A 27,943-nucleotide genomic window follows, 5' to 3' on the forward strand; every position below is an offset into this window, starting at 1 on the left:
CTCAAAGCTAAAACCTGTCTCCCACACAGCAATACAGTATCAATAATAGACATTAAATATTGCTGGTTCTGTTCAATTTCTTGCTTGTAAGTTGCATCAAGCTGCAAGTGCACAGATGAACTTGTGTTTACGACCTGTAGAAAATTGTTAGCTTTTTCTTTGCTGTCTTGATGGTACTGTTTCAATTCATGTGCTTTGAAGTCTTCAACAGTCTTCTTCCAGTTTGTGTATGGAAATTTCACTAGTTGTCCCAATTTCTGGTTTCCAACACCAGCACCATCAGGAGCAAAAAGACAGCAGTACTTGCAGAAAGCACCTTTTGCATGTTGACTGTAGAGTAGCCATCTCCACTGTGAAAGCGAACGATGCCGAAAACGCAGCTTTCTTGGACCACACTGGGGGAAAACATAATCACTCCCTGGCTTCCAGGCATTCTCAAGGAGGCATTTTTTGGTTTCAGCGTTTATCTAAAAGAGACAGAAAAACATAGGTTCTAATTAAGTTATTTTGCACATACGAAAGTTTGTTATGAGAGTACAATAACTTCGAAGAGAAAGACTTAGAGCTGTACTTCACAGAGCAAGCCTAACATCCTGCGGCTGTAGGTCTACAATCACTAGCAACAATGAATATTCAGTCTAAAACTCATCAGAGTATTTGTATGATTTCTAATAGAAAATTAATATAATGAGGAGTCGACTTACCTGTTTACCAATGCTGACATCATCAGAAATGTAATTTCCAATGTCCCAGACTGGACCTGAGGTGGTAGTGGCAGCACTGATAGAAAGTCACGGTGATGACTCTGATAATTCAGTTGACAATTCTGATTCAACCTGATTGGCTGCAGCAGATTGATCAGGTTCAGCCTCATGAATGGGTTTAAACAACCAATGCAGTGTCTTTTGGTTTTTCAGGCTTGACATAGTGAATGATTGTTTATCGCAACTTCTGTTTGTCAACGCCACATTCACAGTACCATTAGCGCCACCTATAGTGAATGATTCACTATAAATGGCGCCAATGGTACTAAGTTAGTGCCATGTGCTGCCAGCCAGCCGCGGTGCCACCCACTGTTTATTTGTGAAGTTAATTCTTGAAATCCAGGAAATCTGAACATACACTGTCCATAATATTTGAATACAGATTATAGACACTATACATATATTTTGCACTCTCCTGAGTGACTCTAAATTTTATATGTTGATTTTTAGGACTGTAGGCCTACTTTGCTGGGCCTGATAACTTTAAGTTATATATTATATATATAGGCCCATATATTTATTTATGATTAAAAAATAAGAGAAACACCTCAGTGTGCCATCCTGAAATTTGCCAAAAAGGTGGTCTCAGAATGCATAATTCAGGCTTTTTTATGTTTTTTACTATAAAATTTCCCGGAGGAGCATGCACCCGGAACCCCCTAGCATGGCTTCGCGCCTGCGGCGCTTGCATCAAGCACTCAAACTACCCCCCCAATGACCATTTCTGGCTACGCCCTTGATTTGATAAGGTTGTTTTTCGGCGCTTCAATTATTTGGAATATCATACTTAAAAAAAAAAACTTATCAACTAAATAATCTGTTACTTGAAAAATATCATAATACAATTAGCACAGGGGAGTGATCTATGTGATTGGTTAGAAAGTGAAAGCTTGTGTAACGTTTTCGGCGTGCTATTGATGCAATAACCATTGCTCATTAGATAAATCATTTAAAAATCCGTTTCTACGTAAATCATAAGTGTCAAATTAAACACGAAACAGTCTTTATTTGCATTAAATTCATAAGGGGTAACATTAGTCACGAAATTTAATATTATTGAAATATTAATAGCAAGATTTACACATAAAAATGATTATCAAAACCACAAACAGTGTTACGTAAAGTGTTTTTATGATTGACAAGTACTCGATACTAGTTAGTAGTTTGTTCAGTGATGTCAATACATTTGCATATTGATGTACCTCTGATGTTTGTTGTTTTTTTCTCTAACATACCTAATGCATTTTTTTGTAAAATTAGATCGTGATTTGATTTGCGATAGCACATTTGTGACTTAAGATTCTTTCATTCAAATCACTAGTTAGGCCTCACATGTCATTACTTCCATTTGAGGTATTGTATTCTGATACATATAACAAGACAAAATAATGTCTCAACAACTGCATAATAGTGTCCTCGTTTTCTTTTCTATTGATGTTTTTCTTAGAATTAACATAAATAATAAAATTAAGGGCATGCGTTATACGAATAGGTAGTAACTTTTCGAAAACGTGAAATGATAAGTATTTGCACTTAATTTGATTGATTGATATAAATTACACGGAAAACAATACATTACTCATTTTCCTATCCTTCAACTTTAATTATTTTGCCACTAGTTACCGTAAGATGAGCCGATAGTTTACGTAAAACTACTGTTTTTTATGAACGTTTGTTTGTTTGTTTTGGAATTTCGCACAAAGCAACTCGAGGACTATCTGTGCTAGCCGTCCCTAATTTAGCAGTGTAAGACTAGAGGGAAGGCAGCTAGTCATCACCACCCACCGCCAACTCTTGGGCTACTCTTTTACCAACGAATAGTGGGATTGACCGTCACATTATAACGCCCCCACGGCTGGGAGGGCGAGCATGTTTTGGCGCGACCCTCAGATTACGAAGCGCACGCCTTAACGCGCTAGGCCATGCCAGGCCTTTTTTATAAACATCAATGTAGTGACAAAGTGATGTACTTAAAAAAATAACATTATTGGATGAAGATAAGAATACGTCATATTTGTTTGAAAACACTTGATAATATTATATTTCATTCAACTGTATAGTATACTTTGTAGAGCGTGAAAGTTTTACGTATAAATGAAAGTAGTACTAATAAACGATCTACAAATCAACAAAAACTTATCATTTGACTGAATGGGGTTGTTTCGAATATCCGCTAAGTTAGATCAAAACACAGAATTATTAAAAGTAATTCAGTGAAGAAAAAACTCGGGATATAATAAAATAAAGAAACGCACATGCAACACTAGATACAACTGCGTGTTGTGACAATAGGCCTAAAGTTTGTGATAAAAATAATGTAAACTGCAAATTTTAATTCGTCCATTTCGGATTTAAAATCAGAGGCCTATAAAATTCAGCATTTCAAACCTATTTCTTTTTTTTTCTCCCACAAGTCGCTGTCCAAAAGAACTTTCGTTTAATCCCAGAACTCGTCAGTTGGATCTGATGATGAGAGAAAAAAGCCGTCATTCTCTGGAACATTATTTTGTGTAGATCGTTATTATTTTAAAGATTATTAGCAACAGATAAGCACTGGTCAGTACAGGATGAGAGATTTACATTAAAATCTACGTCATAAATAAAGTACTAGAGTAAATTATAAAGTATACAATTATGTGAGGTTTATATAATGTGTGTATTTCCATATGTAAGTATTCAGGTTTTCGTGTGTACCTACAATTTTTCCCCTCTCTCTGGATAATTTTACGAGTATTTTTGAGTGTGAAGGAAAATATTTAAAGTTAATCGAGAGCACTTTTGAGGCAACGTGATGATGGTTTCATCTGAATTAAGAAAATACATTCCAATAAACGCAGTTGGACATGCAGAAATCTCTTTTGACCCTACGAATGATATTTATTCAAATACCTCAACCTTCGAGCGGATGACGACAGATATCATTCAGAGGCACAAATCAAACAAGGGTTAGACATCTAACGTAAGCCTACAATACACTACAGGAAGAACAGCATGATAAGTTTGGAACGTGTCTCGTTGATGTAGATACAACAACGTGAAAATGTCAGGTTAGTAGTGGCTTCTGCTATCATGAAGATACATATATATTCAGATATTGTTTAAAATAACATAACCAAAGGAATGTCAAGCGACATGATATCGAAAAAAACTTTCACTGCCATCTTATCAAAATCTAAGACCTTTAAAAACTTTTCTATATTTTAGTGTAAGTGTCTGTTGCTGTATTTTACATATTTTTTTTTAAATGCTAAGTTTAATATTTATATATACATATTATGAATGAATCTTAGACAACCTTTGTATGGTAGATAGCTGTAGCACATTTGTATCTGATTGTTAGTGTTACTGTTAGAGTTACACCTGAAACACGAGACATACGAATAACATGGTGATAAGTACACACGATAAGCAGGTGTTTTCCATCTCGCCGGCTGTGCCAGAATATCTTTAAACCACACAAACTCAGAGGCGTAACGCCGAATGTGTGAGCTCCCCTGCGAATTTTACAATTGGAACCCCTTCGCATCCGATTTATTATAGTGTTGTGGATCACTAGTTAATGTGGCTATCATCCCGAATCTCGGGGTCGGCGAGGGCATGTGCTACGTCCCTGCACTTATCGAATACGTAGAGGCACTAACATCCACTCAAGCTCACGTGTTATTGTGAATCAGATAGTGTATCGTTAACACAAGTAACTTCTTTTTTAAGACTCCTCACTTAAGTACATATTAAAAGCTTGCTATATTTTGTAATGTAATTACTCTGTTCTAGAAAATATATAGTAATTTCATGGTGCTTCAAAGTGTACAACATTTACATTTATGCTAGAGCAAATAAGTTTATGTGCTGCCGTCTATAATTTTAAAGTTGTGATATTGTTATTGTACAAAGATACAGAATGTGCTATTTTCACGCTATCATCTGCAGGAAGTCGAACCTTAAACTATATATATACAGCGGTAGGTAAGTCTTTGGATTTACAACGTTAAAATCAGGGGTTCGATTTCCCTCGGTGGGCACAGCAGATAGCCCAGTGTGGCTTTTCTGTAAGAAAACATACACACACTCTTTTACTTTAGCTTAAAGAATTCACTTAAAAATTTGAAGACAATGCTCTATTAATTACGGTTATGGATTTCCTCGCGTTTTACCGATGTGAAAACTTTTAAATTTCTTTTTACTTGTAGTACATCTTCTAAGTCTTAGATTTGTGGCTACAACGAAAGGTTTGATTAAAAACAATTTATTCTGGTAATTAGTTACACTTATTATGATTTTACATTATTCATTTGTCCACATTGCTGTCATCGAAAGATTTTTTTTTCTTTTTGAAATAAACACCTGGATCTGTTTTCAACAGATGGCGCCAAAAACGTAAGTCAGTTAAAAATGTTTGTTTTTTTGGAATTTCGCACAAAGCTACTTCCAGGGCTATCTGTGCTAGCCGTCCCTAATTTAGCAGTGTAAGACTAGAGGGAAGGCAGCTAGTCATCACCACCCACCGCCAACTCTTGGGCTACTCTTTTACCAACGAATAGTGGGATTTACCATAACATTATAACGCCCCCACGACTGGGAGGGCGAGCATATTTAGCGCGACGCAGGCGCGAACCCGCGGTTACTCGGGTTACGAGTCGCACGCCTTACGCGCTCGGCCATGCTAGGCCAGTTAAAAATGTCGCCCTGAATTTGTTTCCAGTTATTCTGTGGGTGAATGATGGAAAAACGTCTGGTCTGTGTAAATGTTTATTTACTTTAAAAACACGAAAACATAAGAATTGTGTTGTCATTATTTAGTGTGGGATCAACGAAACTAACAGGGAAAGATTTAAGTTTATCCTCAGATATATGTTGTTTACATTTCTTCGAAGTATTTAACTAGAAATTACAGAAAGAAGCTTGTGAAAAACGACCACTAAATAAATGTTGAGATTTTTTGGAACGGTAAAGTCTGTACACTAGTATTTTAATACAGTTACCTCATAAGTTTGAATGTTATAGATCTGATTAATAGATAGATTAGTGATTTGAAACTGTTTTGGAAGTGTTTTAGAATATGTGTGTTAATGAAATTCAATTACTTTTGATTAATAGAGAAATTGTTTTTGTTTTTTTACATAATAGTCATTATACTTTATAGCAAAATCTTTTAAATATTCCCTGGCATTGCTTTATAAAATGAATTATCTTATCATGAACGACTTTGCCAGTTCATCGGTCATTGCGCTCAGTGTTTGGTTTCATGATAATCACAAAGTATATGAAAAGTTTGTATTTAAACAATAGGCTATGTGCTGCACCCTCTGCGTATATCGATCCCCAGCTTTAACACTAATAAACCCACGTGTTTATCCCTGAATCTAGGAATGTGTAATATGTAGCAATAGAAAGGAAGTTACTGAGAAGTAAAAATTCATTATATACATACTTTGCATATTTTTCTCTTTGCTCTGCAGTGGCTCAGTCTGCAGGTTTAAGATGTTAAAATTCATAGTAGGTGGGGCCCGGCATGGCCAGGTGGGTTACTGCGTTCGACTCGTAATTTGAGAGTCGGGGATTCGAATCCCCCTCGGACTAAACATGCTCGCTCTTTTAGCCGTGGGAGCGTTATAATGTTACGGTCAATCTCACTATTCGTTAGTAAAAGAGTAGTCCAAGAGTCGACGGTAGGTGGTGATGGCTAGCTGCCTTCCCCCAAGTCTTTGCTAAATTATGAACGACTAACACAGTTAGCCCAATGCTTTACTTTGTGCTTAACAGCAATCAGTCATACTTTTCTATGCATATTAATAGAGGCTATGTTTTTAGTCGACATATTTAATACTGAACTATTTCTGTGCTGAAGAAAAGTATAATTGCGCTGAAACAGATTTTCCCAGATCATCAAAGTTATGCCAATCATGCACACAACGTAGTTATCACGCTTAAAGTTGAGGTTTAATATCCGTGTTGTGCAGAACGTAAATAGCTCATTGTGTAACTTTGCGCTTAGGAACATACCTTATGCAATATGCTGTTTTGATTTGTCCCCCGGGGGGTGATCGGTAAGTCTTCGAATTTACAACGCTTATAATCGAGGGTCTGATTCTTCTCGGTGCACACAGCAGTTAATCTCATGTGGCTTTGCCATGAGAGAACATACACAGACAGTGTTAAGTCTAAGAGCTTATAACACTAAAAGTAGGGTTTTATACCCAAGTTGGGTAGAGCACAGGTAACTTTAATTTATGTAAATTATGTAAATTTATGTGCTTACAAAGAAAACAATCATATCCTATAGAAAAATATGGATTTCTGCTATTTTATTAAAACTCGGTGTCCAGAAGCTTAATGTATTAAGCTAAAAAATAAACCTAATTATTTTTTTCATTCTACAATAAAAATGGTAAGTAGCCAAGGAAGACGAATAAACCATAGTGTCACACATGATAATTTACGTAACACTACCACAATGGAGATTTTTTTAAACTTTTTCGATCACGCTTGAAATGAAAATGGGACTTCTTTTTTTGTGCAAATGATTTTGTCACGAGTTTATATGTGAATGGTATTTTTTATGCAAGCTTACTACACTTGTAAACTAGACAAAGATTTATCTAAAAGTGCACTTGATGCATAGATTTTGTTGCTGTAACTTCTTTGTTTGAGAAGCTCCCATCCCCCATGTTTATCTTCCTCCTTATTATCCCAGTGACGTAAGAAATACAACAACGTTGAATAATGGCTATAGCTAATTTTGGTATACTATATTTTGTGTGAACAATACACGAAATGTAATATAGTTATTTTAGTATTGTTTGTTTTTAATTTCGCACAAAACGACATAAGAGCTATCTGCGCTGGCCGACCCTAATTTAGGAGTGAAAGACATATAATCATCACCACCCACCGATAACTCTTGTGCTACTCTTTACCAACGAATAGTAGGATGGAACGACCGTTATAACGTCCCCTCGGCTGCAAGTGTGAGTATGTTTGGTGAGACAAGGATTCGAACCCGCAGCTCTCAGATTGAGAGTCAAGCGTACAGGAATTACTGCAGAAAATGCTCAAATTTCTGGACAGTAAAAACTATCGTAGGCCTGTGTAATTTATTGACCTGGACTATTATTTCGTTTTTGTAGTTAAGCACGAAACTACACAAATAGCTCTACCCATGATAGATATCGAAACCCGGTTTCTAGCAGAAACTTGGAATAAGTTACTGTTAGATATTATAAGATTTAAAATTTGACTTTACTAAATATATTTATTAGATAACAAACATATAAATACTATGGAAACGTACAAAGTTCACAGATCTTCACCAAGAGCTCGTTCTTGTATTTTTTGCATCTTTTGGAGTTAAGTATTTTATTGTACATCACTCAGAGCAAATTTTCAGTTCATCAAAGTATTAACTGAAGTCGTTATCAGTCACTACTTACATTAGTAGTTCTTAAAATGTTTAGTAGAAATAAAGAACACGATATTATGTTTATATATTTGTAACAGTGTCATATACAGGAAACACTCTGAACTAATCTTGTATTTTATACAAAGCTGAACTTTGTTGTGTGTGTTTTCTTATAGCAAAGCCTCATCGGGCTATCTGCAGAGTCCACCGAGGGGAATCGAACCCCTGATTTTAGCGTTGTAAATCTGTAGACTTGCCGTTGTACCAGTGGGAGACTTCTCTTATAGGAATTTAGTTTCTGTTAATTACTTATGTATTCCAAGTTCAAAACATTTTAAAAAACCAACATAACAATACAAATTAACAAATGAGATAATATTTCTAAATATCTGAGTTCTGGAATTTTTACTTTTATTTTAAATTACCTTTGGTGCTCATTAACTCTTAACCACAAACAACAGAACAAAATTTCTTGTAAAAGTTCATGTTATGAAATACATATTTGCATTCATTATCTTTGAACTTAACACACCTACATTACATTGTATAGGGATTAACTAGCATAAATATATTTTACATATCAAACACTCTGCAAATTTTGTTTATTCGTAGTTAAGCTTAAAGTGACACAATATAATATCTGTGTTGTACGCGAAACAGTATCGAAACCTGCTTTTAAGCATTGCAAGTCTCTCAATTTACCGCTGAGTCAGTGGAGAACAACATTGTACAAGCAGCAATTTGAAATTATTATAAGAGAGACAAATATCATGTCTTTTCAATGATGTTTTTAAACTTAACTTTGTATATGTGGCCTATTCGGCAGAACTGCTCAAAAATATATTCTAGCACAATAATGTGTTAATATAATATGCTAAAATTGGATTAATTGTTTAATAAAAGTATCACATAGAATTTGTACTTATTCTAAAAAGTAAAAATTAAGTTACGAAACAACATTTTACAACGTCAATGAGTCATTTCTGCGCTAGCGCATACAAGGAGCAATATTTCATAAATTGACTCGCAAGGTATTGTGGGTGTTGATCACTAAAAGTAACATGGCTGCTGAAGACTGCTAGGTGTGAGGTTCAATGTGAGTTTTTATCGTGATTGTTTTATGTGCCCTTTTTACCTTGACTTTTATTTTTTGTTGTGAGTTGTTTTTTTCAGTATCAAATGTGTACTTTGTTAGTTAGTTTGATTTAAACTTGTTAGTGTCTAGTGGTAATCGAGAAAACTAAAGTTAAAAAGCGTTTACTATATTGTATAGCGGTCAGTATTGATGTACTCCTTTCACTGATTCAGATGCCGTATCTACTGTATTGTAAACTCCGTTACGTTACTCTGGATTCGAGGCCCAGAGTGTTGTACGTACGTAGTAGAATTACGGGTAGGTGCGTGGTGGAAATTCTAATTTTGTTTTGAAAGCCTAAGGGGAGTTATCGTCTTCGCTTTCCTGTCTCACACATTTTGAACTTTGAATTGAATAGTTTGTGTTAGTGTTAGTTTCTTGTAAAGTTTAATATTTTTTTTGCATTATAATGCGAATAGCGTTTATTCTAATAAGGGCGACCTATTTCCTTTAATTTTATTCATTGTAAATCTCAAAAATGTTTTTTTTAGAACAGTACATACATAATAAATGACGTGATGACGAAAATTAATCATAAATAAATAATGTCCCACTTTCTTGGACCCTATGATCAAATGTATAGTTATGCAATGTGTTAATTATTTATAGCTTGAATACGTTGTTATTTAATAATAAACTGATTGATAGCTGTGCTTTATTTGACAAATTTTGCAATTCCTTGAGCTTATGAAATACGTATTTGGATCTGATTTCTTTAATTCCGCTTTTAAATTTTGTTTTGCTTAAAAAATACCTATAAACAAATTATAGATTGGCATAAAATAAAAATATACCTTGGAATTTTATTAAGTAGTACTTTTAAGGATTATGATTCAGTGGTGTCACATTTAATTTAATAATAAAAGAATAATTATTTGACATCTTAGAAGTATAAAAGTTATATTTTGTTCAGTTTTGAGAAACAAGTAACACACACCAATTTAAGTCAAAAAACAGCATAGTTGCAGTAGAATGTGTTAAAGCTGTTTACTAGATAATAAACTAGTTTTCTATGAAATCATCAGAATAAGATCCTATTTTTATGCACTTATATGTTACTTGATTAGATAATAAGATTTCGTTCAAAATGTCCATATTAAAATATTAGTCAGACATGGGATGTGCAAGGGGAATGCACTCACTTGTGTATAATCATAATAGTTGTAACTTGTAAATCTAATTTTGTTAATTTTAGTCAGTAGTTATCCTTTTATATTTTGACTTTGAAATCCACTAGTGATTTAAAAATTTATGGTACTGAATACTTGAAAAACTAGTCTGTTATATATTTTTTCTTATGTAAAAGTTTTTGCAAAAAATTGTTTTTGTTGTTTTTATGGTTTTTTTTTATTTTTTCTAGTGCTTTCCAAAATGGTAGCATCTGTTGTGGTACAGTGGATTGTAATATTTTGTGTATTTGTGAATGTGTTATAAATGAAACAACAAAGATACAGATGGTTTTTGAAAGTTTGATCCACAAAAAGGAAAAAATACTAGAATAATTTTGTGAATACTTCAGTTAGTTATAGATATATTTTAGTTACATATGTAATTCTAACGAGTGTGACTAGCTCTGACTGGCAAAGTTGAACGCAGCTAGAAATTGAAAATGTTAAGATTCACAATCTGCTGTATTCAAATGTTAATAGCAAAACATTACTAATTGTATCAGAAGAATGGTTTTCTTAATTAAGTCAGGTTAATCATGTGTTATATGACTTGCAAAATGTTGAGACATCTTGTATTTGGAACTTAGCAGTTACTATTTCTTTGATTATTTAACCAGTGTATATTAGATATGTATATTTTACAAAATACTTCAGCATTATTAGATGTAAATACACCATATAGAGTATGTTATTGGGATTTTTGTATTTTAAAGCTTGTTATATTTGCCATCATGAGAGTGTAAAAAATAATGTAAATGAATTAAACAGTGCTGTGTTTAACACTTCACAAAAAACAAGTTGTTATAATGTAAACAGTTACAAACTGAATGGATAACAGTGTCAGGCATTTGATTTGGTGGTATTAATACTTGTACAAGATAATGCTAATGGCTTAGACTTGTGGTTTCATTGTGTGCAAGTAAGCATAAATGTTTCTTGCTGCTGGTTGATTACAAGTTGTCATAACAATTAATTATGCTATTTGTTTGTATTTGCAAAATGTTAGGCCTACTTTATACATTGTGGAGGACATTTTTTGTTTTTTTTTCACTAAATGTCTTAGCATTTGTTTTTCATAAGTGATAATCTGTTGATGTTACATGCATTTTCTTTTATTTTGTTAATCTCTTGTTGTTGTTGTTGCTTACATATCATTGGATTTAGTGTGTTAGCATATGGCTCTACCATTCAGCTGGTCTTCTCTTGATTATTCCCTGCTGTTACAGTGGTATATCTATGGATTCACAACACCAAAATCAGGGGTTCGATTCCTGTTAGTCATATGTGGCCTTGCTATGAGAAAAAAACACTCTTGATGAGTTTAATTTCATGTTTCTCTCTCATTTACTCATTATTTCAAATTGTCTGTAGGTGGGAGCACTGTACTTCCTTGGACATTGTAAATAGTAAGAATTTTGGCATGTTTTGTGACAGAAGTATTTATCTCGTAGAATCTCTAACTTAATATACAAAATTTAAGTCATCTTATGAAATTTATATTAGTTTCTTTTTGTGTGTGAATATGTTCCAAAAATATTTAACATTAATCGAAAGTTGTGGTGACCGAGGTTTTAAACAAACATTACATAGTGAATGGCTTTCTGGTAATATTTTCTTCTTGTTGATGGTGGAGATTTCATTTTTCTACTGTAAGTAAATGCAAGTGTATATTCCATACATGTTTGTAGAAGTTCTAGCCAATCACTGGATTGCATGTATTAAACTAAACCTATTGTTTGTTATAAAGTCTATCTCTGTCTTGCTCATTTTAACTAAGAAAAATTTTTTGACAAAGGGAGTCAGTCCCAAATAACTTTGTAAAAGTTATCAAAGAATTATATCAAACTTGTAATGTTACGGTATGGTGAAGATGGCTATATCGTCTGTTACATAAGTTGAATTTAGTTTGGTTGGGGGAGTCAAGAATAATTGTTTGTTTACTGTATATATATATATGCATATGTTGTAGGTATTGAAAGAGTATTTCCTGGAAACCAAACATTTTAATACCTTCATATTTTCAATTGTGATATTCTATATTTGTAATAAATTGGCTGTGTTCTTAGATTACAAAATAAATTTTGTAAATATGTAGCTATGTTTTTTTTTTTTTTGTAGATGTGCTAGTGTATAAATTTTACTTCAAATGTATTCATGTGAAAGAAAAATAAAAAGTAAACAACAATTTCTTGACAGTCATTTGCATCATTAAAGTATCACAACAGAACTTTAATCAGACATTGACTGCTTGTGTTTTAAAATGTCAAAAGAAGTTGTTTTTCAATGCAGAATCTTATCATGTTAAAAACTGTTTTACATCTATAAAAGTAAGAGTATAAAATATTGAGTTTTGTGTACAAATGAAAGACGGATCGTGAATTTTCCAACAAGCCATTATATAAAGTACATCATGGATGGTGTACAAGCAGTTGTAAATGTATAGCTACTTTAAATAAAGTTTAAAAAAATAGCCCTTCTATTAGATATTGTGAACTCCATAATATTTAGTTACTTGTAACTACACAAGTGCTATGAGGTTCTTAGTTTGGGCTTTACCACAAAATAAAATAGCTGCAAAACCTTTAAATACTTCATTTAAAAAAACTAGTGCCCAATACTTTTTAAAAAGTCTCTTGTCAAGTTAGATTGTAATAAAATACTTGTTAAAATTCACTGTTTTTAAAAAATGAATTGATAAATAAAAAAGGATAATGGGAAAGCTTTCTACAGTTTAAATATATTATTTTTGGCATTCAGGTTCATATTTCCAACCTTTTCATTCTCCAAGTGAAAGGCTACACACATATCACTAATCATTTGAACTTGTTAGTAATTAATAGAATAGTTTAACTACAACCATGAAGTAGTTTCAGACGTCACTGAAATGTCCAAAACACTGAATGTCGAGAATGGTTTGTCATGTATCAAATCAAATAAGATGAAAAATAATGCCACAAATCACAAACCTTATCTCTAACTGTAGGAGCCATTTTATCAACATATCAAGGCTTAGTGTTTATTATCTGTGCGACCTACATGTACCGTAAAAACAGCTTTATTTAAATCATATTACATACTATATGCATTCATTTTTGCTCTAATATTTCATAGTAAAAATATTTCCCAGGGATAAATGGTCTTCAAGCATTGGCTGTTTAAATTATCCAATGAATTTTTCCTGTGATATGAACGTATATACATTTTCCATATCATTCTGAACTGTTTTCTTTAAGTGCACTATTGTTTAATCGTGGTATATTATGTAATAGGACAGTATTATTTACTTGTCTAAAACATGTTATTGTTGCACATGTGTTTAATTTTTTTTGTTTAAAATTTCTGGTAGTTATTTTCAATTATTTCCTTTTTGAAATGTCTTCAATTTTCCTAGCTGTAGGGAAATAAAATAAATATTTTAAAGATATTGGTAGATGAGTGTGTCTCAGAAATGGAACTAAATATTGTTAGTAAGGAGACAGCTTAAAGTTTAGACTAATATCCACAGTTTTGTTTTTCTTGTGTAACTTTGAAAATTAATCATTAAAATCTTATGTTTTTGATACAGGCTTTTTTTTGCTTTTGATATGTGATGAAATAATATTTTAACATAAACCTAATTCTTTGATTGAACACTAACCTATTAGTAATATTATAAAGGTTATCCTCTTAGCTGGGAGCATTTAAGTTGTATATTTTCTTTGTTTTGCAGAATGTATAGTAAGAAAAGCCAGAAAGTATCATGGATAGTATTATCTACTTTGTAACATCAAACAGAAGATTTTTCCTTGTGTGAGATTTTGGAATTTATCTCTTACTTTTATCTCACATGGAGGTTGAAAGATAGAACATGGAAGAACCATCAGTAATAGAAGAAAATGACTTTAGCACTTTGTATTCTTTTAGTAATGTTCCAACACTTGAAGGAAGCTCCAGTGATTATGATTCTCCTCATCAGGATGCTCAAGGTTGCTCTGGAGATGAAAATGGAAACAGTGTGGATCAAACTAATGAAAATGGATCTGCATTTAACCCTGCAGTGTATGCAGAACAAGGGGCGAAAAAAAGACGCAAACAGAGTAACCCGGTGAGATATCACACAACGCAGGTGCTTGAAACTCAGGACAGTGAGGAACTGGCTTCAAAAATTCCAGAAGAGGCCTTAAACTTGGAGATCAAACACAAGAATAGCACAAAGGAGTCTGAAGTAAACAAAGAATCATTATTGAAATGTCAGCATTGTAATAGTATGTTTCAAAATGAAGAATCTTTGCGAGTTCATATAGAAGAAGAGCATGTCCAGAAGCTACTTGAAAAACAGCTTCAGCAGCAGTCTCATAACAGATCTACCTCATTAAATGGCATAGAAGCAAGCAGTACTGAAGCCCAGAGAGATTTAAATTTAGTTGGAGCCAATCAGGTCTCATCTTTTACAACGTTTAATGAACAAAAATTTCCCTTAATGCCAATTTCATGTGCCAGTAGCAGTTCTCTAGATAATAGGTATTATACTAAAAACTCTGTATTTCCAAGTATGCCTCCATTAATACCTATATCCCACTCAGGAGATGGGAAGCCAACAAACATGTCTCTTCCTCTAACCATGTTTCCCACAGGAGATGGGAGGCCAACAAACATGTCTCTTCCTTTAACCATGTTTCCAAACTCTTTTGCACCATTTCTTTTCCCTGTTCTTCCTCACATTCAAGGGCAAAATCAAACAGTCCCTGATAGTCCAAACTCAGCCATTCGCATTTTCAATCCAGAAGCTTATTGCGAGCTGTGTAACAAAGAGTTCTGTAATAAGTATTTCCTTAAAACCCATAAAGCTAACAAGCATGGAATTTATTCATCAGAAACAATGGTTACCCCTTCATTCCCTGGAGCATTTCTCAATAGCACCTCAGCCAATCCAGTTTCTCTTCCTCCACCCTTACTTAAGAATCCTCCAACCAGGTCATCTACACCACATCAGGCAGTTATGAACTTAGAGGTTTTCTGTGAAATTTGCCAGAAGGAATTTCCTAATAAATATTTTCTTAAAAACCATAAACATAAGGTTCATGGTATTGCAGAAAGTCTACAAAATTCAGTAAATGATTATAAAACGGGTACCTCACCAGCAACATCAACATCTAGTTCTCCAGGGTTAACTCTTTCCTCTGAAAAGAATAATAACAGTTCACCACCTAATGTTTCCAGTGAAACTTCCATACAGAACTTTCCAACTCTATTTAATATACAAAAGAATAGCTTATTTAATCCAAATGTACCATCTAAGTCATGTTCTGCTACAGAAACAATTATGTCTTCTTCAACAAATATTTCTACAACTGTTGATAACAAAGCTTCCATTGTTCCAACAGAAGATTCGTCAAGCAGTGAAAAAGGTGGTGCAGTATTTACTCCAGAAAAGCTACGTGAGATTGGAGTAATCAATGTAGATGCATTTTGTGAATTATGTTGCAAAGAATTTTGTAACAAGTATTTTTTACTTACACACAAACTTAACAAACATGGTATTAGTATCTCAGAGTCTGGTAGTAAGTTTTCACACTCTGGTGAACAGATTACATCTTCACCAACTCTTGAGGCAGGTGAACTTCCTTCTTCAAGTAACATTCCAATAACTTTGTTTCAGGAAACTCATAGTAAACAAGAAAATATTATTGTATGTGGAGAACGGAGTGGGGAATTAACCTGTGAAATATGTAATCGTCCCTTTGCTAGTCAGTATCTTCTTAAAATGCATAAATTTTACACTCATAACATTCCATATATCAAAGAAGAAGATGAAAAGTCAAAATCCAGCTCTCCAGTTTGTCACCAACAGTCCCCTAATACATGCAGTGCTTGTAACTACACTACCTCAGTAGTGCTTCAACAAAAGGCTACAATTAGTACATCTTTGACTGAAGAGTCCTCTGGCCAGGACCTTCAGAGATTACAAACAATGATCAGAGAACTGAATGCACCTCTAACAATTAATGAGAACAAAGTTGCTTGTAGTGTTTGTAATCTTCAGTTTGACAGTAAATATTATCTGAGAGCACATATGATGAACGAACATGGACTTTTGTTAAATGAAGATGGAAAAAAATGCATTGCCCTTTTCTCCACAGAAAGCAGTGACCAATTCCTTGCCATTTCAACAGTCATTATTTCATCAACAATTGTTACCACCTCCTTTTACACTTCAAGACTCTGAAGCTTTTTGTGAATTATGTCAAAAGACATTTTCTAATTCATACTTCTTAAAACTTCATAAACAGAATATTCACAATCTTCCGGCAGATGATATTAATAGGACATCTCCCAGAACCCCTTCTGACCAAGCCTCTCTAAAGTCTCCACAATTAGTAAGTACAGGCAAACCAATTTCTTCCCCGAATATAAACAATAAGCCAAAAACCCGCACGGGTTCCAACTTTTGTAATATCTGCAATAAGGAACTTTGTAACAAATACTTTATGAAAACTCATATGTTAAAAAATGCATGGCATTGATCTCAATGAACAGCCAAAAGAAGCAGCCAAGATCAGTACAATTGGAGGAGTAACCTGTGATGTGTGTCAAAAAGAACTTTGCAGCAAATACTTTCTGAAAGTTCACAAACAAAACACTCATGGGATATATGTCGAACCTCCTCCAAATAAAGAATGTTTGTCTCAACCTTCTGTTCAACAAGCAGTAATTAGCAATCAAAACTTGCTACCTGGAGAGTTAGTTGACAGCCAGTATTTCAGTCATTATACAGAAATTTGTCCTCTCTGTGACCGCCGTTTCAAAAGCATTAAATGGTTAAAATCTCACATCATCAGTGATCACAATGCTGCCAGAAAAGATATTGAGAGCAGTCCTGAAAATGTGGTTATTAATGATATGCCCGCTATGTGTGTCATCTGTGACCAGAGCTTTGATGATCAAGTTGCACTACAGGTTCACCTGATCAAGGATCATCACACTTCAACTGAAGAGTTGGGAATCACCAATAACTCAGGGATAAAAATAACTCAAGATTCCTCCAGTGAGATGACCCAAGATCAGCTTGATAATCCAATGAATGGAAGTACATCTCCAAGAACAACATCTGTAAGTTTGGACCATATGGAAGGAAAAGGAGAAGGGACAAAATTGTATCACTGCTCTTACTGCACATATACCAGTTGTTGGCTGTCTAACTTGTATGCCCACGAAAAGAGACACACAACAATGATCATTGAAGGAGAGAAAAGGTTTTTCTGTAGGATTTGCCAGAAGGCCTATCGATACAATCATTCTCTTCAGCGACACCTCCTTAGTCACAGAACATCTGGATTTTCTGCAAAAGATTTAACTCACCCTTTTAAAAAAGCACCACATTTAGTTATGCAGACTAATGGAGAACAAAGCCAAAAAGAAAATGGCCAAACTGAAAATGAGCAAAGTCAGCTAAACCAACGTAAGAAGGTAAAAAGATATCGTTGTAGCAAATGCGATAAGAAGTTTCGTACTCGAGAGCTTTGCTTAGAACACATACATGATTTTCATAACAATAAGAAATCAATTTTAAATCAGCAAAAAATGATAAAATTTATTCGTTGCCCTGCCTGTGGATTTATTGCTAGAGCCTGGAGTATGTTAAAGTTACATATCAACAAACAGCATAATGATAGTCCAGAAATTTTGAGAAGGGCTGAAATGCAGAATTCCTTTATTTCTGAAACCAGTATTTTGGCTAATAGACAGATTGTTTCAGAAACATCAACAGAATCTGGATTAAAAGGATTTTCTTTACAACCAGGACTACCTCCTGTTGACTTTGGTGTACCTGGTCAGCTTCCTATGAGTTATGCCATGCCACAAAGTCCTCGTAGAGCTGGTACCTTTATAATGCAACCCTTTTTCTTGTCACAACCAGAAAAAGAGGAAAATGTTCAAAATGATACCTTTGTACCATCTCTTGTATACCTTCCTGTTTGCCAGAAAATAGCTCAGCCTACAACTGTAGCTTTTTCTTTGACACCAGCATAAGGAAATTCCATGAAGTTATTCCAGTAAGCTTTCTGTGTTTGATGAAACTAATTAGAATGAAAAAAGTCATGCTGATAATCAAAAGTTTTAGTGAGGATGTTTATCTTAGTTTCTATGTGCAATTGCTGTTATGTCATCAGCCTTGAGTGAAAGCAAAATCAAAATTCTACTTGTTGGACTTCCAAAGAAAATTATGTTGCTATTCAAGTGTTTTATAATGTGTGTTTCATCATATCACTGATGGCAGTCATTACGGGTACATTGCTGCTGTTTTTTTTTTTTTTTTTTTATCATGTACAGTTTGGACTCTGCCTCTCTATTTTATTTCTTTTATCTTTTGTTACAAGGTGAGTGTTCAGTGCTGTGGTACAAATCTCATGTGGAAATTCCAAGGTGAGTGTCCAGAGCCATGGTAAAAATCTTTTGTACAGATTTTAATCTGAGTATCCATAGCTATGATAGACAATTTGTATGAAGATTTCAAGATGAGAATGTATTATTATGATAGACATCTGTGTGGTGGAGATTTCCAAGTTGAATATTCAGAGCTGTGGTAGGCTTCTAATTTAGATATCCTAAACAAGTGTCAGTAGCTGTGGTAGAGATCTTATTTGGAGGTTTCTAGATGAGTGTTCAGTACTGTGGTAGACACCTTGTGCAGATTTCAGTATGAATATCTAGAAGTACAATAGACACGTGAAGATTTCAAGATGATTGTGCAATGCTGTAGTAGAAATCTTATGGAGATTACAAGATATGTGTTCAGAATTGTTGTATGTCTTATGAAGGGAATGCAAGATGAGAGTTTGGTGTTGTATTGGTTGGGCTTCTGATGTGGGGAATCCAAAAGATAAGTAAATCAAACGTCTTAAAAAATCTCAAAGCTTCATGATTAAAGAAACGAGTCTCTGAAAGTTGCACTTACATTTGGACAGTATTTCTGTGAACTGTTTCCAGCTAACTCAGGGTCTTATTTTTATTACAATCAAATGAGGAAGATGATGCACAAGTTGGCTAGATATGTTATTGCCTCTATTAGTGTGAAATTGATAAATATTTCTAAAAGTAGAAAGTTGGTGGTGATAGTTGTGGAGGTTTGGTGAAAGCTGGTTGTAATAGTAATCCACTTTTTGACAGGTATGAGGTATTTGTTAAACGAAGGTGAAGTCAGGTTAGTTTTGTGTTATCTGTTTAACAACAAATTTAACCTACATTTAATCAATCAAAAATTTTCAGAGTGCTGTTTTATCACATGAAGATAGTCAGGGATATAATTATATAAGCAAAAATATAGAATTAAAATTATGTATTGAATACATTTAATTCTATTTATTAAGAAATTTATTGGTGTCTGCATTTGTAAGGTATAATAATATAATTACATAAAAGATGTATTTTTGGGCAGATTTTTTTGTCTTATTCTATTTTTCAACAAGGAGTAAAATGTAATCAAGGTAATATTTTAACAAAAATTGGGTTTCTACATTGTGTTATGCATTTCTATGTTAGAGACTGCATAGATATGCATGTGAAAGTACAATGATTTCATCAATATCTTCCTTGTCAAAATTATCAGTGATTTATCTAGTCATGTGAATGTAGGTTGAAAAGAACCAGACCCTTTTGTCTTTTTATAGCCTTTGTTATCAAATATGTAGGAATGTTTTTGTCCATCAAAAGTGATAGTTTTTAAATTTAGAGCTTCTTTTAAAATTGGTAATTTTCTTGTTTTGGTAAGTAATCTTTTGAACACAATATATATACACAGAAAATTCACCTCTGTGTGGAATTGACAAAAAAAAATGACTGTTTGGAAATTGGACAAAATCATTAACTTGAAATCAAAGTAAAAACTTGTTTTAAATCAGTATTAGAAAGGCAACTTTGAAGGTGTTTTAAAAATGAAAACTTCTATAGGATTGAAAATGAAACTTTTAAAATTGATCATAATGTTAAACAACATACTATGCATAAAATGTATAATTTGAAAAAAGTGTTTTGAATTAAAATATTTTTGTCAAACCTAGAATGTTTCAGTTGAAAATTGGAATGTTAAATTATAATTACTTTATTAGTAATGTGCATGTACTCAGCCAGTGACTTTTAGTATGTATTAAATTTTAAAAAAAAAAGAACGTTATGGTACTATGTTTGTAATATTATAGATACAGTTAAATTTTTTTATGAATTATTATTAGTTGTATATGGTTTTGTGTGTATATGAAATGTTTTAGATTTTATAAGTCAGTAATAAATAATATATACACATGTGCTATACATAATGTAGAAATCCAATTATTTTTAATTTCGAGATATCTTTAACTCCAGGATTTATTTTATCTTTGATAAAGTCAAAATAAGTGTTCAGTGCTGTTTGTCAGATATTGAGTTTTTAACGTGTTAATGTTGATCAAATTGTTTAGTCTTGAAAATTACCAATAGCACTTCAGCACCTGTACCTTCAAATTACTCATTTGAATATGTTCGTTTTTGTTGTTCCAGGATCTCTTGGTCTGCGTACCCAACAGTTAATAATTTTACAGAATTCATAGCTATTTTTAACGTTCGTCAGTGTGTTTAAAGAATGTTCGTCTGAAACAAATGTGTTAAGTTTCTGAAGTTAGAGTAATTTGTAAATAAATCTTAGGTAAAATTTTAACCAATCAAAAAGTGCTATGAAGCATGTAATCAAACTGAAATGAGAATATTCTATCATCCATAAATATATATGTATGTGTGTGTGTGTGTGTGTGTGTGTATATATATATATATGTATGTATACACATACACGGATATATATACATATATATATATATATATGTATGTGTATAAACGTGCTGTTCGTATACACACAGAGAGACGTTTTTACGTAGAGTGCATGAAAATAGTGTTACTTTTTCATTATTTCGGGAAACAAGGTGTGGTAAAAAGAGTTTCTGTATCTCGGTGTAAATTATGTTTAATATACAAAAGTGTCAGTGTATGGTCATCATAACAGCTGATAATCTTGCAAAAGTGTCAGTGTATGGTCATCATAACAGCTGATAATCTTGCCGTATTTTAATTTTCATTTGTTTTTTGTTTGCCTGACCATTTTGCTCTTTACAGAATTTTTTTTTTTGCAACACCCAAAATTTTAATTTTTATCTTGTATATAAATATCACCAGTAATTTTTTTTCCGAGATCAAAAATGGACACGTGTTTACTTTAGGCTTAGTGCGTTTCCAAATATTCTTTAGTTGTTTAAAAGTTAGTGTACAATTACATTTTAAAAACACGTCATAGCATCTCTGTTTGGTCGAATGGTGATATTAGTTGTTTTTGAACTTACGTCTGCTGCACTTTATAGTATGAGAGTAAACGTCTAGGAAGGTTGGTTAGAATAACGGATTCTTTATCTAGAGTTTACACGAAGCACGATCTCCTCTCATTTTTTGTAAAGGTATCTTATCGCTTTACATAGTTTATTTTAAAAAACAATGTAACATCTTGTCGTACGTACCTATTCGTGGGCGTTAATTTACCAACTTTATTATGCACAATTAGCTTGCATGGTACGTACATTTAACGCGACAGTGTCTGTTATTTTATCGCGCACTTGTTATTATGACGTAAATAAAACACTGACTTAATAGTATATTTAAATTTCGCCGCTGGAAACAAGCTAGAATTTATGATGTTGTACAATAGATGATGGAACTCTCAAACTATTGCTTTGATAGGCTCGGCATGGTCAGGTGGTTTAAAACGCTCGAGTCGTAATCTGAGGGTCGCGGGTTCGAATCCCCGTCGCACCAAACATGCTCGCCCTTTCAGCCATGGGGGCGTTATATTGTCCTGATCATTCCCACTATTTGCTGGTCAAAGAGTAGCTCAAGAGTTGGCCGGCGGATGGTCATGACTAGCTGAATTCCCTCTAGTCTTACATTGCTAAATTAGGGACGACTATAGCAGATAGCCCTCGTGTAGCTTTGCGCAAAATTAAAAACAAACAAACAAACACGGTGTTAAAGTGCACATTCAGATGTTATGTTTCAGAATCGTATTATTATGCAAGCTAAATAGTTTGGCTTGTTTTTATTTATTTTTGTTGAGTAATATGGATGAGATTTAAGTATATAATATAACTTAGTTATTTTATTGTGTACACGTATATTCTGATAAAATTATTTAACGTTTAGAAGGAAGAAGTAACACTATCGGCGCTTTTTATGGAATAAAGCACACTGATCAAAATCATCAAAGCATCACAACACGCATGCGCCTACAGCGTTGTAATCCCCTTGTGCATACATAAACATTACGTCGAAACATTCGGTTTGTGACCGTGAACAGACATATGCTTTACGGTTGTATTTACTAGAGCGAGCTAATTTCTGCTAGTTTTAATAACTACGCTCAGAAAAGCGGGGGGACTGTTGATGAGACCTCGGAAACTTTGAAAATGAGGTTTATAATAGGGTGGATGGAGGTGGAGAGACGTTTGTTAACGCCACAGCTGGTGACCGGATAAACAGTACTGTCTGCTGGGGTGGTCGGCACGTGTAAAATATTAAAACGAAGTTGCACTGGGCGTGCGGGAAGTGGGAGGTGGGAAGGGCCGTCTTTCAAAATAAGTAAATAAATGAGTCACTCTCCGCATCTAAATCTGCCACACGTAATTTGGGCCCTTGCTCTATAGCCCTTTTTTGACTAACAAAGCTATTCTGTACTCTGTTTTCCACAAAACCCTCTTTTCATGTATAGTCTGAAAATTTTGGGTTGTACATCGCTGCAAATTACGCACTGAATTTAGGCTTGTGGAAAGATCTAATATCGATTATTGACCACCACCACATCTCAACCATATGTAATAACAGACGGTCGCGTTTTTAGCTTTGCCAGAAGGGGATCAGCCGTGAACGCTGGCTTCAGAAGGTTTTAACTGTTTTATATGCGTTAGTCACGGTAGGTGGTGAAGGAAGCCCGAACTATTTAATATTTGTAGTCCATATAGCTGTTTCATGTGCGCACTCTCCATATTCCTGTCTTCTTTTGGAGCTAACGCACTGTTAATTTTAAATTTTAAGGTACATCTTTACGCTGTTGTCGAAGTATTGGGTTAACTTCGCTTCATTTAGTTTAGCGTTAAACTGCACAAAGGACTGTCTCTGCTCTACCTACTGCAGCGATCGAACTCCGGATTTTAGCGGTATAAAGACTTGCCGTTGAGCCATCGCGTGGAGGACGGTATTGGGCCAGGAGAAATACTGAACTGCCGATTTAATGTATAAAGGAGAACATAAGCAAAATTATAATTACTGCATATTTTTGAATTGGTAACTGACTTCATATGATTAGTAATCATTTTGGTTATTACTGCAATACTACCAAACTTAGCTGTTGTCAGTGGGGTTATTAATATGGAAATGTCGCCCTTCCTGCCTTAAAGTGTGCGAAACCAATGTATTTAAATTGATAAAACCCATTTTGTTGATACCTTGAATGTAACTATTAGTAAGGGAAAACAATTTAATATTCTAATAGTGTAGAACTACCTCTTATGATGACTCGGATACTAAATATTGACTCATCCTAGTAGTATATCAACGTAATTTTATTAAATAACCCAATAAAGATTTTTTTTCTCCTTTCATATAGGAGAAAATATTAGCGATAAAATACAGAACAGTGTTTGAAACTACAAAAACCCTTGCTTTAAAAAGCGTTAAACGTTTGCTTAGGCCTTGTTGTAAGTAAAGATTGTCCTTGCTTTAAGAACTTGTTCAAGAGGTTTATAATATTAAAAAAAATGTATTTACTCCTATCATTTTAATATCTTTTATATTGGCATCAAAACAGGCCGTGTCCAGGTCTACTCTTTGTTTAATACTAAAATATGCAACCTGTGAACGTGTTTTAAGATACGTCTGTGTAAGCCATAAACTACACCGACAAAAACTTACATCCAAATATGACGTACAAGCCGATATTTATTAGCATATTCATGGTCGCCACATAAACATTGAAATACATTGAATGTAGAGGAGAGCGTGCGACGTGTTTTAAAATGAGTTAAATTTGATATTCAAGCATTTAAAATCAGTTTTTACATTCTCTGTCCTTTATGTGGGTGTTGCTAAAATATTTGTTAAATAGAAGTCACTATCGTAAGATCTCTTGTATCAGATTATTTGCTTGCATTATTTTGTTTATTTTTTATTAGTTGTTGATGTTTTGAATGAATTGCTCATTAAGAGCACACATAGTGTTACGTTATGTCTAGTCCAGCCATAAAACCAGTTGTTACAAAGCATGAAGAAGTTACAGTATTGCATGTAATGTACATATGTTCGAGAAGAGCTCTGATTAGAAATGTATTTTCATCTAAATCTGTTTGACGCTACCTCAATAAAGTATACGATTTGATCTTTATTCACTTTTTGTTTGCCTGATCTGAATGTTTTTTTTGTGTGTTTTTTTTCCTTTACTACTTGTTTCCTGATTAGAAAGAGAAACCATGCCAACACAGATTCAGTCTCTTTGTGGTGGCATTATTGTTTTTTGCAGATGACGTCCTCTCAGAAAAGTTTCAGGAATGTGTGTGTGTGTTTCTTTAATCAAAATAGGGAACATGCAGTTACTTGTTCAGAAGTTATCTCACGTAAGTACAGTTTGTTTTTCGCCGGTCACACTTGGAAAATAATGTTTTAAAATATTGCGAAAGGTAAGTAGAAATATGGGTTCAAGTAACAAGTTTTGGATCTTTGACTTATTATTTCCCAGTTTTGTGTCCCCGTGTTGTCTCAGCACCACCATCTTGTACTTGAGCTTCCGTAATAGCTAGATCACTCTCAATCACAAATATGAAAATAATTTTTTTGGGTGATACTGAGGTTAAGAACAGTTCTCTAGGATTAGGTTTACAGTAAAACATCGTCTTATGAATGGCACCAAACTTCTTTAACTAGAGTTGATAGTTGTGGTGTGGCGCACTGATTATACTTGCGACGTTAAGCATAATCTGATAACTAATATACGCATGAGGTTAAAACAGATGAACCTCAATCCTACGGTTTTCAGTATTGAAATCGTAGACACGTATGTGTAACTTGATTTCTGCTGTTTGTTAGAGTTTTTACACTGTTCTTAAATAAAATATAGCAACAGAAACCTTAAGTAAGATATAACAGTAACTTAAAGTTTTTATCAAGTTAACTTACAAATTGTATTTTGTTGTTTCAATGTAATCTTTATACATCATTTAACGGTTCTTATTTCCATATAATTGCTGTACTTTTGATAATACTATACACTTTACGAATATACAATTTATTGATGATTTTCTAGATAAACCCATTATGTTTGCGTATATTTTACTGGGAGATGACCAGGTGTTAGGTACATGTCTGTAGCACGTTCTTGAAAGGAAGTGATAAGTCGAGCGTGACTTCGTAAAACATCTAATCTTATCGGAGCCGAAAAACTGACGGTTGTTAATACTTGTAGTGAGGGGATGAAAGATGCCTATTTGTTGTTGTTTTTGTTGGTGGTGGTGGTGGTGGTTCACGTGGTTAACTTTATTACAGGATGTTGATTGTGGAGTTCTCATAGACGTTTGTTTTAGAATCTCAACTGCGATGGTTTTAAATTAATACTTCGTTGAAAACTGCACTGTACTAAGGTTAGGATTACATATCGATTACACATCGATATGTGACCTAAGAATACGATTAGAAAGCACTAAGGTGACAGGAATGTTTGATCGGTTTTGGTTTTTATCTGAAAAAATTGTAATTGTATAGGTTTTATACCGTCACATGCAATTGCCATAGCAACGAAGTACCTGCTTAGCAGAGTAAGTATTCTACAAGACAGTTTTAAATCACACCTCTGATCTGTTTATTATGAAATATAGTTCTGACGTAACTGTTGTACAAGTTATTCTTCCCTTCTCAACAACCAATCACATTTCGAAACGTTAGGAAAACTGAGATGATAGTGTCTTCATTGGAAACTTAAGATTATTGTTAACCAGGAAAAAAAACAGAACAGCGGATTTTGTGTCTATTACTTGTACTTTGCGAGATGTAAATATTTTTTTCTAAACTTCTGTCTCAAGTCAACAGCGAACAAAATACATAATATGCATATGTACACAAATACAGTGCGTATTTATTTCACCAACCAACCACGTGGTACTTTTATTTTTTATATTTAAACAAGATTTTTGAACGTTCTTTAAATATGTAAACCTCTATAAATAGGCCTATTTAAAGACATCAACTGGCATGTTAAATACTAAGCACATAATTATTTTAAAATCACGTAAACGTTTTCAACCTAAATGACACCTTATGCGTATGGCTCATTAATGACCAAGATCTAAGTATGTCCTATCCTAGATTCGAACTAATACCCAGAAGCAGCACCTTCTACCATAAGGGTTTTGAACTGAATAACAATATTGGGTACCACGTTTACAACTCGCCCATATCTCAAACGTTGTATCCTTTGATTTGCACCCCACTCTTATATCCGCACAGTGTGAACGAAATAGTGTTTGATGTCATTGAACAGTTTTGAAATATTTACCTCACCTAGTTTTTTGTTATCAATAAATATGATTTGTAAATATTCATGACATGCGACTCGCGTGGTTTCACTGATTTGTAACCACGTTGTTTTAATTTCCAAGTGTATCGAGTTCATGTAATGTGACCAGATTTCAAGTTGTTTTCGATTTTGGTATTCTCCAGTATGGTTTTCAGATTTATGGGTGTATCTCTGAAAATATCGAAGGAGCATACACGGAGAAAAGATGGAAGATGTAGAATTGTCATTAGAGTTGTGCATGAATCAAAACTAAGTGGATAAATATTTATGTGAACCGGGTTCGGTGAGGTAGTTCGGGTGACAGTCCAACCTAGTACGGTATTTAACCTACTCGGACTGTAAATGGAGGATACATCGCTTGCACTTTATTGCTGCTACACAGTCTTTCAGTGTGGGGTGTGAGATCGAGGCCAAATCCCCGTTCGGTTAGAATAAAGTAGTTTAAAAGTTAGTGTTGGGTGCTGTTTAATGTCTTCTTTCCCTCTCTTTAGTGTATCAACCCAAAATTAGGGTTAACCATGTAGTCTTGTATATGTAGCTGTGCTCGAATATCCAAAATAAACTGTTTTCACACGCTCACATTAATTACTGTCACATCTGCCCTATTTATTCTCTGAGTTAATGACTTCTAAAATAAAATTGTGTGTGATCCCAATATGTATAACGTTTTGAAGAAGGGTGGAAAAAACAAACGAATTTCTAAACGGCCAGAAGAACGTGTTTGCCAATAAAGTAATTTATGTGAGAGTTACGTATTTTGTCTTATGTTTATTCTACATTTTACTTTATTTTAGTTGTTTTGTATTCTCTCTTCCTCTTGATTCAGGAATTTAAAGAAGTCGGTCTCTTGCCTTTCGTGGAAAGTAGTTC

The 27,943-nt window shown here is 33.8% G+C and overlaps 1 pseudogene across 1 annotated transcript; it reads left to right on the forward strand.

The window, feature by feature from the left end:
- The first annotated feature begins 9,068 nt into the window (after nt 1-9,068).
- On the forward strand, nt 9,069-24,892 carry LOC143223363 (uncharacterized; annotated as a pseudogene). The gene is made up of 2 exons (XR_013012879.1): nt 9,069-9,259; nt 14,177-24,892. The product of XR_013012879.1 is annotated as an uncharacterized LOC143223363 (transcript).
- Nucleotides 24,893-27,943: the final 3,051 nt, after the last annotated feature.

Source organism: Tachypleus tridentatus, chromosome 8, assembly GCF_004210375.1.
Source record: "Tachypleus tridentatus isolate NWPU-2018 chromosome 8, ASM421037v1, whole genome shotgun sequence".
Classification (NCBI taxonomy): domain Eukaryota; kingdom Metazoa; phylum Arthropoda; class Merostomata; order Xiphosura; family Limulidae; genus Tachypleus; species Tachypleus tridentatus.